Source organism: Scylla paramamosain, chromosome 4, assembly GCF_035594125.1.
Source record: "Scylla paramamosain isolate STU-SP2022 chromosome 4, ASM3559412v1, whole genome shotgun sequence".
NCBI classification, from domain to species: Eukaryota; Metazoa; Arthropoda; class Malacostraca; order Decapoda; family Portunidae; genus Scylla; species Scylla paramamosain.
The window spans coordinates 6,420,001-6,435,000 of NC_087154.1; the positions used below are offsets into that span (position 1 = coordinate 6,420,001).

The window sequence follows — 15,000 nt, forward strand, 5'->3', positions numbered from 1 at the left end:
CCTCCCTCCACTTTCTCTGCCTTGCTCCCTCGCGTCAGCATGGCTCTGTTCGCTATTGAATTAGGATAACGAGGGGTATATGCTGATGGTGGTGGTGGTGGTGGTAGAGGGAAGTGGTGGTGGTGGTAGAGGGAGTGGTGGTGGTGGTGGTAGAGGGAGTGGTGGTGGTGGTGGTAGAGGGAGTGGTGGTGAAGGCTTTTACTTTTATGTTTTTATGTTGCAATATACGAGGTGTTATTTCGTGAATTTCAATGTGTGAATGTTTAATGCGTCACCTGAGAGTAAGGAAAGAAGTTATGGACGTGTGACAGTTTGAGACATCTTGATGTGATAAGGGGCAGGGTAAATACAATTAAGAGGGGAAGGCGAGAGAGAGAGAGAGAGAGAGAGAGAGAGAGAGAGAGAGAGAGAGAGAGAGAGAGAGAGAGAGAGAGGAGAGAGAGAGAGAGAGAGAGAGAGAGGAGAGAGAGAGAGAGATACTGCTCATTCGAAAATCAAACGAAATAAACCTCTGGCAACAAAAGGAAAAAAATAGACTAAACTAAAGAGAAAAGAAAAACTCCCCAAAAAAATAAACAGCATTTAATTTAAGAAGAAACATGGATGAATGACGACAACAACAACAACAACAACAACAACAACAACAACAACAACAACAACAACAACAACACAACCACAAGAGAAGCAACACACACACACACACACACACACTAATCCCCTCCTTCCTCGCGTCCTCCCAAAGAGCGGCACCTCACTTTTTCGATGTCTCAGGCAGCCCGGCGAGGATCCGCTCTTTACCCTCCTTGTCTTCTCCCTTACATAATCGGCTTTGGTCTGCAGTCCCTTCCAAAGAACGTGGCCAGCCTCTGATCAACGCATTCTTCGGGGAGTTTCTTCGTCTGGGTGGGAAGGAGGAGGAAGAGGAGGAGGAGGAAGAGGAGGAAGAGGCCATCTGCTTCAGGGAATCTCTTAATGGAAATAATAGCGCAACTTTTACTTGTGGATCTGTGCGAGTTGCTACCGGCGAAGGTGGAGGAGGCGGGGATGGGGAGGGACGTGCAGCCTCTTCTCATAATGTATATTCCGCAGACGAAACGAGGAATTCCGCGCTATTTATCCCCCACTCCTTCCTGAGCCCGACGCAAAATGAGGTGCACGCGGCGTCTTGCACCCGGCCAGGGACTTAGGTATGCCTGTGTTTATTCATTTATCCCCAGCCTTCACCGCCTCCGCTGCAGCTCCTAACACACCGCCGTGCCGCTGCTGAGAGCCTGCTGCTTCTCTTTGCCAGGCGGGGATTAACAGGCACGTCCTTCCGCCTTCCCGAGTCCCATCAGAGGAGCGCTTTTTCAGACATGCTAAGTATCTTCCTCCACACAGTTCTTACACCCACTGGGCCGTTTACCTCTTAGTTCTTTCCGCTATACTCCCGTCAGTTTTTCTTTTAATGTTACTCCTTCACCTCAGACCAACAAACGCTTCCTTTCACATATCTTGACAACCGCTGTGTGTCTCTTAGTCGCTCACCATCCGCCGCCAGTCTGTCCATCCCTTGGCTCTTCCTCCTCCAAGGCGTGTTTGTGCAGCGACGAGCGGCTGGTAAATTGAAATCCCATGGACGGGCAGCGGTCGAGGGATGAAGGGATCGGAACTGACGAAATGGACGCTGGTCACGGGGGGAGAGGGAATAGGAATTGTCTTAGAAGGGAATGAACAAGCTGAAGAGGCGGCGGTGGCTGGCGGGTCTTGGGAGATGGATTGCCTTGAAGGGCCGGTAGATGGCTCCGCAGATTGATCTAGGAGAGGGAATAACATTGACAGAGTTGGATTAATCTCAAATAACGGTAAATTGGTAAAGGGGCCTCACCAGCACTACCGCCGCCTCCTCTTTCTCCTCCTCCTCCTCCTCCTCCTTATCCTTCTTATGCTTCTAACTGGTCTCTCTCTTCCTTCTTCTCCTCTGATTCCTCTTTCGTCTTGCCCCCCCCACTTCCCTTTTATCGTTCTTCCATTATGACTTTTCTCTTTTTATTTTCCTTTCCCTCTATCCTTTCCCTAGACAGATTTTAAATGATCCCTCTCCTTCCTCCTCCTTCCCCTTTCCACCTACTCCTCCACCACTTCCTCCTCTACTTTCTCTGCGCTTCCTTATCCAGTTTCTCTCAACACTACTACACCTCCTCCTCCTCCTCCTCCTCCTCCTCCTCCTTTCTTTAATATACGTGAAGTGGAAAAGCATTTTGTGTTGTCCTTCTGTATACTTGAGTATTTCCCTGAGTGTTGTAATGGCGGGCACATATTTTGAGGCAATTAGACTAATAGTGAAACACAAACACAAACAAACACACACACACCCACACACACACACAGAGGCAGGTTAGTAAACGTATGGATTTATAGATGGATGGGATAAATAGGTGGATAGATAAGTAGGATGGTAGATAATTAGAATGATAGATATGTTGGTAGGTAAATAGATAGAAAAATAGATAAGTAGATAAAAACAAAAAAAGAGACACACAGACATTTAGGTGGATAGACTGATAGATATAGGTAGATAAATATACAGATACGTAAATGCAACATATAAAGACAGAAAGACGTAGATAGATAGATAGATAGATAGACAGACAGACAGAAAAGACAAAGTTAGAAAGGCAGATGTATGAACAGATAGGAGAAAGATAGCCAGAGAAGTCATCAGGGTGGAATATTTGAAAAGAAAAAATATGCAGTTGGATAAAAACAGACGCATCGATTGACTGATACACAAAATAAATTAAACGAGACCCATGAAAAATAAGAGAGACCTCGATGAATGGATAAAAACACCAAAAATTCCACTACGAACCCAAACACGGGGGACGTCCACTCACCTTTACCTGAATAATTGCAATTCCCTTACTCCACTTTTTTTTTTTACTATTTTTAATTAATTTATTTATTTACTTTTTTTTTTTTTTTTTGCTTATCATCGCTTACATTTTTTTTTGTCAATGTCAGCCTTAAACGGTATCTCTCACACACACACACACACACACACACGAAGGTAAAAATTCATCACAAATTATCATTCCAACATTTTTTCACCTCCACTCTCAAAGGAATTCTCTCTCTCTCTCTCTCTCTCTCTCTCTCTCTCTCTCTCTCTCTCTCTCTCTCTCTCTCTCTCTCTCTCTCTCTCTCTCTCTCTCTCTCTCTCTCTCTCCCTGTGGGGAAAAACACATTTCCAATTATCATTTCTCCCTCGAGACGCAAAAGAATGTTGAAAAAAAAAACATTTAACAAAAGCAGAGTTTTATTTCTAACTTTGGGCATTCCACGGAAGAAAAACGTCAAAGGTAGAAGCTATAGAAATTTAAGCTTAGGTTACAATATATATTTTGGAGAACAGAAATAACGATACCAATAATAGGAAGCACAATTTAAGAGGTGGGAATAACGTTAAAGACTTTCAGGTTCCTCCCTTCTTCCCCTCCTTCCTTAGTGTCTCTCTCTCTCTCTCTCTCTCTCTCTCTCTCTCTCTCTCTCTCTCTCTCTCTCATCTCTCTCTCTCTCTCTCTCTCTCTCTCTCTCTCTCACCACCTTCTCACCACACCTCTCCCCCTCTCGTCTTCCTTATTCATTATTCATTCATGCATTACACGTGTTGCCTCTTTTTTCCGTCCTCCTCCTTACACCTTCCTTCCTCCATCCCTTCCTCCTCCCTTCCTCGTTTCCTTCCTTCCTGCCTGTCTTCCCTCTCTTTCCTCACTCTCATAGTGCCCTTTCTACTCGTATTTTTACACACACACACACACACACACACACACACACACACACACACACACACAGACACACACACTGCTCTCTCTCTCTCTCTCTCTCTCTCTCTCTCTCTCTCTCTCTCTCTCTCTCTCTCTCTCTCTCTCTCTCTCTCTCAGTCTCCCAACAAACTCATCAAAACTCCATCTGAAGGCAAAATGCATGTTGTCCGTGAACGTAAACTTGAAGCTCCTTTTTTGAATTCTGAACTCCCAACTTCCCTTGCACTGGATCGGGACGACACGCTCCACTCGCCCATGCTTCGTCTCGGGAGGGAGTTGGGGGCAGGGGGGGGGGGAAGACTTTCAGAAGCGAAGCATTACTATTCTGAGGAGCAAAGCAGGGGACCCAGAACAGCGCCCTGGCATCGATAACCCCTAGACAGGCAGGTCACTGGGTCTTCTCCAGGGCCACTATCGAACATTCAAGATTAACAACACAACTACAGAGCGAATATTTTTCTCGGCACATAGACAGTTTTCGTCAGGCAGCCTTAGGTCATCGCCACCCACAAGATCCACAGCTGGAGTCCTAATTTTGTCTTTATAAGTCTCTAGAATTAAGAATTGGCGTTCAGTGCTTCTCATTATGCCGCTTAGACTCGATGGATTCACGTAATGTGGCAAAAGTCTTCGCTGTGTATGGACACTCGATAGAAACGCTGAGAAATTGATATGAAGGCAAGATTTTCAGCCATTACAGGCCTTAGCGAGGAATGGAATACCTGATAAAAAGAACAAAAGAGAAGCGCCTCAGACGTCAGGATCATAACGCTCGTGAGGTCTTAAGATAATTTTGGGGGCTTTTGTCTTCAGTCACTACAGCTGTTAAGCCTGTTGTAGTCACAGTACAAAAAATTCACATCGTTCTATGAACCGCATTTCAAGACGTTTTGCTTTCTCACAAGGACTATCCTTCAAAGGCTACAAGAACAATTATGCGAGTTCTCATCAGTGTTTTCCTAGTGACAGTGTATTATCCTTGTTAAACTATCAGAGACGAAAACAATCTCGAAGATCCCAAAAATTTCCACTACAGCCTGTTTAAAGTACTCGATATAAGAGCACGAAGGTAAAATGTAATGAAATTATGGAAATAGAATATATTTGCTTGATGCATTCTTAAACTATTATCTTGTATTTCTCCTGGTATGTTGTGTTACAAAAGCGATTAATTACATGCTCCCCCGAGGATCTCTGCAGCCCACCACCACCGGCACCGCTGCTCAACAACTTAAGAGATTATCAGAAAAAGTATAAGTCATGGAAAAGTGCAGTGTAGCGTGTTATGCCCTAAACCTTTGTTATCCTTCACTCCCGTTCTCCTCACGTCCCACCATTCCCTGCGGCAATCGACAGACTGTAAAAGGAAGGAGCCATGAATTTTATAAACAAAAGAAAGAAGAAGTGAAAGTGCCGAGGGACAAAGAGAAAATTAAGAACCCACAAGTTATACCACAAACAAACATATAGATACAAAGAAACATACATTTATAAAGAGTTCCAGCATAATAATTACAAGATGGACTTTCTTATTGTGTTCCGCAGCATTCTATAGGGAATTTTCAAGACGCTTCTCCAGGTCATTTTGGACTTGCCTTCGAACTGTCTCCTTTATGGTCTGGTAACTTTCGTAGGTTTTTTCTCACCAGTTTTTGTTGCCCTTGGTCAGACCCCTTCTCACATAAAAAAAGCATGGTGACTTTTAAGAATATTCCCGGATCACCCACTACAGCGGCCCATCGAGACCACAACACGCACCACAACAAATAATGGAAACACACCTTTCAAGAAAAAAAAAAAAAAAAAGACGACACGGTGGAAAAGACACGGACAAGAACGCGATGAAAAGTTCCTGGACGCTGGGAGGTTTTTGCGTCTTTTCTGAAGGACATAAAACATCATTCAATAACTAAAGACGATGGACGACTACCACGCTACCTGGACTCCTTGTTTCGTACTCTTAAACCATTTGTTCTCTCATGAAAGACCACAGAGATGACTAGTCGAGTTCCTATCTGTGTTTCTTTCCGCTAATGTACAGAATTCTGACTAAACGATCAATAGAATCATGAAAACACCTAACCTAAATACTGTACAGTACACTACAGCTTGTCAAAAGGAGTCGAGATGAGACACCAAAACTATTAAGAACATGTTTTTCTGTGTGACTATAGCGGTCTTAGGTTTTCCAGCTGATGTAGAAAAATCCACCTACTTTTTTTTTTTTTTTTTTTCAGGGTGTAGAAAATAGGAAGTTAACAACCTCTTTCCCAAGTTTTATATCCTTGACCGTCTCCTTCACGTTTAAAGAAAAAGACGTCCACCTTGACTCTCACTCCAGCGGTTACAAGGCTTGTGCTGTGGTGAGAGACAAGAGTTCCAAGAGATGCCTCCCTGACACATCAATCATTTCCTTCGGTCATCCTTCACTCCATGCCTTCTTACCTTAAACTAAATAATAAAAGTTAAATAAAACAATGTGTAAATTTCAGAGAGAGAGAGAGAGAGAGAGAGAGAGAGAGAGAGAGAGAGAGAGAGAGAGAGAGAGAGAGAGAGAGAGAGAGAGAGAGAGAGAGAGAGAGAGAGAGAGAGAGAGAGAGAGAGAGAGAGAGAGAGAGAGAGAGAGAGAGGGGGAGGGAGGGAAGGGGGGTTAAAGGACCTGTATTCAACGACCAAGGAAATACATTAGCAGGACGTGGCTCTGTAATGCGCCACCTAACGTTTTTCCTCCGAGGCAGCGGGCGGCCAGGAGAGGGAAAGCTTGGGGGAGGGGGAGAGACTAACACTGATTATTCGTATCATTAACGCTGAGGGAAGGCGACGGTGGTAGTTTTGGTGGTGGTGGTGTTCACTTCCTTCTCTATTACTTCAGATTGATGTATCTGTGAAAGTGAGAAGATAATGCGATAGTTTGGTAGCAATGGGTACTGTGGTAGTGTTGGTAGCTGTACTGGTGGTAGTAGTAGTAGTAGTAGTAGTAGTAGTAGTAGTAGTAGTAGTAGTAGTGACAGAAACAAGAACAACAAGCAAAAAAACTAAAAACAACACACACACACACACACACACACACACAGTAAAACACGACAGCTGAACAACTTCCTTTTAACCTCCAGTCACAGCGGCGGGAACATCAAGGCTTGCTGCGAACTCACCTTCAAGAAAATATAATGCAATACATGATTCTTTTCCTTTTCCTCAGCGCCACCTGACTTCCCTCACTCTATAATCAGGAGCCAGACACATGAAGGAGGAGGAGGAGAGGAAGGAGGGACACACCTTGCCACACCTTTGCACCCTCTTAATTACGCTCCCCATTTTTTCTACCTGGTCTATCGCTCTCCGCCGCCTCTCCACCTAGCTAGCTCAGGTAAGATGGTGGCTAATTAATGCTCCGGTGAGGGACCTTGAGCTAAAAGCGTTCTCCTCCTTTTCCTCCTCCATCTTCCTCCTACGCTCCCGGATGTGTAAAGCATGTGTGGACTGAGAGGAATGGCAATCTGTATGTGTCAAAGGGAGGAGGAGGAAGAGGTGGAAGAGGAGGAGGAGGAAGAGGAGGAAAAGTAGGAAGAGGAGGAGGAGGAGGAGGAGGAGGAGGAGGAGGAGGAGGAGGAGGAGGAATAAGATAGGAAGCTGTGGTGTTTGCAGTTGTAAGGTGTGTGTGTGTGTGTGTGTGTGTGTGTGTGTGTGTGTGTGTGTGTGTGTGTGTGTGTGTGTGTGTGTGTGTGTGTGTGTGTGTGTGTGTGTGTGTGTGTGTGTGTCAAGTAAAGTTTATTGTCATTCAGGGACAAACAAATTATATAGATATCTTATAAATGTATGGTTAACATTGGCACAGCCTGCTAAACCAAAGCTTCTCGACAGACATATTTATTTTCATAAATTATTGGCTGCATCTAATATTAAGAATATTGTAATACAGTATAACAATCAAATGTAATTACGAAACATCTCCAAAACATCAGGAATCAAGAGCATGTAGTAGTAGTAGTAGTAGTAGTAGTAGTAGTAGTAGTAGTAGTAGTAGTAGTAGTAGTAGTAGTAGTAGTAGCAGAACAAATTTGTGGTAGTAACAGTAGTAGAACAAACAAGAGGTAGTATTGGTAGTAAAGAAACTGGTAATAGTAGTATTAGAACAAAACTGGTAATAGTAACAGTAGAATAAACAAGTGGAAATACAACAAAGAATAAAAATAATAGTAGTAGTACAAAAAATAAGAATCGCAATAAAATAAACTTTACAACGAGGTCGACACTTTGAGTTGCAAATCCCAGGAAGAGAAATGCCGCGTTGAAGCGTCCCCACTCCTGCCGCGTCGCTTCCCAGTATGTTTAATCAATTTTTTATTATGAACCATTGAAAGGATTCACAAAAGTTTCCATGTGAAGGCAGCTCCGGAACGACAATTAAAGGAATGCAAGTCAGGTTTTAACATACACTCGAGAAAGATGTGTGTGTGTGTGTGTGTGTGTGTGTGTGTGTGTGTGTTTATAGTATGCGGAGTAGGCCTGAAATACAATCAGCACACACACACACGCACACACACACACACACCTTTCTCGAGTGCATATTAAAACCCGACTTTCATTCCATTATTTGTCGTTCCGGAACTGCCGTTGAGTGGAAACTTCTGTGAATCCTTTCTATGCTTCATAATAAAAGATTGATTAAACCTACTAGGAAGCGACGCGGCAAGAGTGGGACATGCTTCACGCGGCATTCCTCTTTCTCGGATTTGTCAGCTCAAAGTGTTGGCCACGCGAACAGATGCAGAACAGATTCTGGTTTCCAAATAATTTTTACAGGAGGGAGAAAACTAGAATTGAATTTTTATTATTATCATTATTATTTAGTCAAACGATTCACTTATCTTCAATACATTTTCATCTTCGAAGAGAAATTACAAGGGCAATTAAGGGCAACCTACTAATGGTGAAAAATAAGGCATGACTGTCAGAGAACTCCATAGAAGAAAAGTTCAGGGATAAGATTCGAATATTGAAAGTGTAAGTATTTTTATCAGAACAGAAACTTAGAAACGATAAAAAGAAGGCAGTGCAGACAGAGAACAACGTTAGACACAACATAGGGAACAGCTTGGATGGCCTGAGCTGCCGACAGGGATAAATGGGGAAGACAGGAAATGCCTTTGTAATCTTATAGAAACACTTTGAGGGATGATGATAATGATGATGTAAAGAATTAAGATATTTATTTTTACCTCTTTCCTACGAAAACCACTACGCATGTCGCTTCACTCGCCGCATTTTGGCATTCCTAGAAAGAAACCTCGTCTGGCTCATATCACCCACCCAGCAACACATGTAGCGTCTCCTTCCACCGCGCCGCCAAACATCGCCTAAAAACATTTTGCGCCTTACCTGCAGCTTGAAGGCCACGTAAGAACTTCATTAAAAGCCCCCTACCGAGTTTTATGCGTCTTGCTGGGAGATTAATTAGAGTTGCTCGGAGAAAACTTCATTCCCTATCTTTGTGTCGACGGGAAATTGATCAAATTAATCCGTCCAACATCTGAATGCAATCCGCTTATGACAACTCTCCTGGCCCGTATTACTTAATCAACAAGATGAAGACGAGGCGCTCCATCACTCACGCTGTCTGTTCTGCCGTCACTTTACTTCTCTTTGCATACTATTTTAATATGAGCGGCGAAATTCAACATTATTTCGAGTCTAGGGTAAATACAACTATACTCGTAGTTTAACTTACTAAATGAGAGAGAGAGAGAGAGAGAGAGAGAGAGAGAGAGAGAGAGAGAGAGAGAGAGAGAGAGAGAGAGAGAGAGAGAGAGAGAGAGAGAGAGAGAGAGAGAGAGAGAGAGAGAGAGATGGAGGATAGCTGCTCTAGAAAATAACACAGACGGGTAAAAGTTTTAACTTGGCAAGAAGAGTTAATGGTCCATAAACTCACTCCCAAAAGTTACTCGTATTTTGAGCTGTGAGTGAGGCGAGTATTCGGCTTCTGTAATTACCGGAGGAGGAGGAGGAGGAGGAGGAGGAGGAGGAGGAGGAGGAGGAGGAGGAGGAGGAGGAGGAGGAGGAGGAACAGAACAGAACAGAAAGAGAGAGACCGTGGCTATAGTGATAAAAACTAAGAGAAGAGGTAACCTTTCACAGTGGACCTATTATTGAATTACCGGATCTCTCTCTCTCTCTCTCTCTCTCTCTCTCTCTCTCTCTCTCTCTCTCTCTCTCTCTCTCTCTCTCTCTCTCTCTCTCTCTCTCTCTCTCTCTCTCTCTCTCCCTGAAGGCTGACTCGGTCAATTCATCGTCTCCTCGCCCCATCCTCGTCCTCCTCCGGGTCTCCTAGGAGCCATCATTAAGCCACTCAATCAATCTCGTAGACCACCAAGGCAAGGAAGTACCGCCAGCCTCCCTCCTTCCTTTACTCCTTCCCTCCTTCCTTCCATCTCTCCTCTGCCTTACTCCCTATCTCCTCTTCCTTTATTTCTCTTTTTCTCCTTCTTTTCCTCTGTCTCTTTCCTGCCTCACTTCCTTCCTTCTTGGCAATCTCTATATATCCCTTCCTTCTTCACTTCCTGTTTCTCTCCTCTGCCTCATTCCCTTTTAACTTTCTTCCCTTCTTCCTCTCCTCCCTCCCTCTCTCTCCTCTCCCTCACTCCCTTCTTACCCCCTATTTTCCCCCCTCCATCCTTTTCATATCATCATCTCATTCTGTTTTCTCCTCCTCTTTTTCTCCCTTCCTTCCTCTTTTTCTTTGTGGTACCCTTAACTTTTTCTTTGTTTGTTTTCAGTCTTGATTTTCTACAGTTATTTTACTGGTAGCTGGAAAGAACTCTTGTTGCTTATCAAATAACGTCCTGTTCTCTGTTTTCTTCTTCCTCTATTCCTTCTTTCTTCACTCCCTTCTATCCTGTCTCTTGTGTTTCTTGTTCTTTTTTCTTTGCCTTCCTCATGTCGTGTTTCCTGTCCTTCCTTCCCTCTATTTTTTTCTTTATCCTTCCTTGTCTTCTTGTCCTCCCTTCTTCTTTAATCCTTCTCCATTTCCTCCCATCCTTCCCTCCATTCCTGTCATCTTACAGCTCCTTTTTTCCTTCTTTACCTTCGTTGCATTTTCCTTTCATTTTTTCCTTCTTTCCTTTTGTCGTCCCCTATTCAATTCCACCTCCCCCTCTCACTTTTTTTTTCTCTTGTTCTTTCTTCGCTTATTTTTTTTTATTTCTTTTCATATTTACTCAATTTTTCTGTTTTCCTGTTCCCCTCCCTTTTTTTCTCCAGATGTTTTTCATCATTTCTCGTTCTTTTCATTACTTTTTCTCTTTTTTTCTTTGTCCTTTTGTTCTTTTGTCAATCTTTTTTTTTTCTTTATTCCTCCCTTCGTTTTATACTTCCTCCTTCCTTCCTTCTCTCCCTCTTTCAGTTTCCCAGTTCTTTCTACCTCTCGTCCCTCCTCCTCTATTTCCTCGCCCTATCCCAACCTTTTTTTGGGGGGGTTATTTTGTAATCTTCTCACCTGTCCCTTTTTTTTTATCTTTTCTCCCTTCCTCACCCCGTCTCTCCCTCCCTCTCCTCTCTCTCATGCCACAAAAAAATAGGAGGCAAAATTACATTGGCCGTTCAGTTCTCTTTGTTTATACCTTGTTTGTCTTGTTTGTTGTTACCTTTAATTTCGCTTACCTGTCTGTCAGTCAACCGATGCACTATCCTACCAATTTATCTATCTACCTACCTACATACCTGCCTGCCTATGTATCTACAAAAGGGAAAAATCGAACAATAAAATAAAACAATCGTCCGAAGTTATATTGTACAAAACAACACAGAAAAAACAGGTAACAGGCAACTAACTCAATGTACTGCATCCCCAGAACTTCTTGGCCATGTGTCTCTCTTAATACAATATTCCTATACTGTATTCCTACTATATTCGATTTGTAAACACGAAATTCACTGAACGCCATGATATCACTGCTTACGGGAATTGTGCGTATGGTGGAGGTTAGGGAAGGGAAACTCAAGTCTCATTAGAAAATTAATGCATCTAAAAATACGACAATTATCTTCACTCACTCTCATCACTAAACCTCATCCAACTCGCATCCATTCCTCTATACCCACAGAACTGTAATACACCGTTTGGATGGACATAAAGAAAAATTAATATTAGATTAACTTAATTTTTGCTAAAGCTACACGACTACGTTTTTAAGAGACTGTAGCAGAAAAGCAAGTCTTTCAAACGTTGATAATGGGAAAGATTGGCTAGAAATGGAAAGCCACGGCCGCCACACAACATAGTGTAAGTGAGAAAAAGCTGGTTTTTTTTTAGTTTTATATAATTCACACATGAAGTATCAGTTGCATATTTACATTATCCGCCATCAGTAGTAATTTTTTTTTTCTTGCCTTGTCTAACTGTAAATATTCAGGAATGCATTTTATTCTTTACTGCAAAGCAAATCCACGCCCCTTTCATCTCAACCCTTAACCCTTCCATCCAACCAGCCACGTTAAGGATCTGAAAACTCTCTTTTGCCCACTTCACTTAACCCCTCCTTTACGAAACCCCACCCATCTTAACCTCCCACTCACCCAGTCAAGCAGCGAGAGATAACCTGATAAAAGAGTAGGAATAAGCAAAAACCGTAGCCCAAAACGCGGCTTTCATCCTTGTGTAAATGTATTCATGACGTGAGCAGCTGAACCTTCCTGCTCAAAGCGTTTAGCGTTGATGCTTTCCTGGACGTGAAGAGCTGGAAGGAAATTCACAAGCAGGAGGTATATAGAGCAACTTTATCGGTCGTAAATAATGAAAGCTTCCTAATACGTGGAATTATTAACCCTTTTCTCTTATGACATGGACATCTTTTGTTGACACTCAGAGCGCTGTTAAAAATCTCTCGATGGACATAAGACAAAACAGAGTACAGAAGATTATTTTTGTCTTTTCTAGGCTAGAGAACAATTGAAGAAATTATGATACAAAAATAACTGTCTAAAAAGTCCTAAGTCATTACTAAATGGATTACGTTCTGGAGTTCTGCACACAAGGCAAAATAAACGGGCCGGTACCTAAATCGTCTACAAACCACTCGGCGCGGCAAATCGACGTGTGGACGTTTTCTGCCAGGAATGGGAGAGCCTGAACCTGTTTGTCGAGACTCTCCCGAACTCTTCCAAAAGATTCGCCCCCGGGTGGGCTCGAACCACCAACCTTTCGGTTAACAGCCGAACGCGCTAACCGATTGTGCCACGGAGGCTTACGAATTGCAATGAACGCGTGTACTTTAGTCTTGTTTAAAAAGGGAAGACTTAACACTCTTACATCTAAACATATTCTTCCATAATTACTTATTAACCGTACAATTTTACGAACATGCAAACAGTTCCAAATTTTTTAAACCTTTTTTGTCTATATATATATATATATATATATATATATATAAATATATATATATATATATATATATATATATATATATATATATATATATATATATATATATATATATATATAATATATATATATATATATATATATATATTATATATATATATATATATATATATATATATATATTTTAGTTAATTTGATAGTCCACTAGAATCAATGTTTAAAGGTTGGTCTGAAATCAACCATATTCCAAATAAATTAGATCATATTAGATATTTCAATGTTGTACAACTCAAAAAACACTGCACAAATCTCTTGAATAATTCTGTGGTAAGAATATTAATGTTATTTTAAGCAACATTATATGAGTTTTGCTACAGGCAATTAGGACCTCGCCTGAACATACTCGTACATTCTACTTCTTTTTCTGAGACATTACGAACATGAAACGGGGTAACGTTCTCTCTCTCTCTCTCTCTCTCTCTCTCTCTCTCTCTCTCTCTCTCTCTCTCTCTCTCTCTCTCTCTCTCTCTCTCTCTCTCTCTCTCTCTCTCTCTCTCTCTTTCTTTCTTTCTTTCTTTCTTTCTTTCTTTCTTTCTTTCTTTCTGTGTGTGTGTGTGTGTGTGTGTGTGTGTGTGTGTGTGTGTGTGTGTATTTATGTATGTATGTGCGTGCGTGCGCGTGAATGTTTATCTGTTTATATACATAGCAAGTACGGAATTACACTAGATTGAAAGTGTTGTCTCTTTCAGTGTTATATTTAATTAAGTTCAACATCAAAAGTATACAAGACAAAACCTTCTCTTCGTGTGTGTGTGTGTGTGTGTGTGTGTGTGTGTGTGTGTGTGTGTGTGTGTGTGTGTGTGTGTGTGTGTGTGTGTGTGTGTGTGTTTTGAAATGATTTGAAGTCAGTTATTCACACGGAAAGACATGCATCGCGCTGTGTTATCGCTTTTCCCAGTTCACTCATCCTGCCATTGATACACACACAGACAGACACACACACACACACACACACACACACACACACACACACACACACACACACACACACACACACATTAACTACCATGAGATAAATATGCTCGAAATTATCTGCCGTGACAATTATCAGTAATTTTCATGTCTGTTAATGAAATGTAATGTAGAAAATAAATAAACAAATAATAAAAAGCAATAAATAACAAGCCGTGGAAAACTCAAGCCAGAAAGAGGAAAATGGAAATCACTCAAAAGAAAACGTAAGAAAAAGTTCTCTAACGGGTATTATATTAAAACATCAAAAGGCGAAACTAACACAAGAACATTTTCATCATCACGATCTTTACAGTCCCACAGCAGCGTCTCAGGAATATGTATATCGACCTTCAAAATCACTTCAGATATTTCGCCACACAATTGAAGGGACGCATAATGCCCGGCTTGGTGATTTTGGCTGAGAGAGAAGGATGGGGAACGAGGAAATGGATGGATGTGTGCTGTACTGGTAGCGGTAGTGATGGTGAATTAAAATCTTGCAAGACTATCTTCTTATTCCCTCCTCTTGCATTCTGTCTTTCTGTAGTATCGAATGCATTGGTAGTAATAATAGTAGTGTGTTTTGAGGCTTACAAGGTTACCTCCTCCCTTCCATTCTGAATCTTCCTAGTCCCTCTTCTTGTATTCCTCTTTCACTGTGGGGCTGATTGCATTGGTAAAGATAAAAACGTTATGTCTTAAGGTTAACAAGGCTACCTACTCCGTCCTCCTGCATCTCTCTTTCCCTATCGGGTTGATAATATTTTTGGTGGTAGTGGTGATATGTTTACAGGTTTCCAAGAC

The 15,000-nt window shown here is 42.0% G+C and overlaps 1 protein-coding gene and 1 non-coding gene across 6 annotated transcripts in view; both read right to left on the minus strand.

Annotated features, from left to right (window-relative positions):
• Positions 1-15,000, minus strand: part of LOC135097264 (uncharacterized) — a 177,251-nt gene that overhangs the window by 102,114 nt on the left and 60,137 nt on the right. The window lies entirely within an intron of this gene.
• Positions 12,972-13,045, minus strand: Trnan-guu (transfer RNA asparagine (anticodon GUU)). The gene has a single exon. It is a non-coding gene; the product is annotated as a tRNA-Asn (tRNA).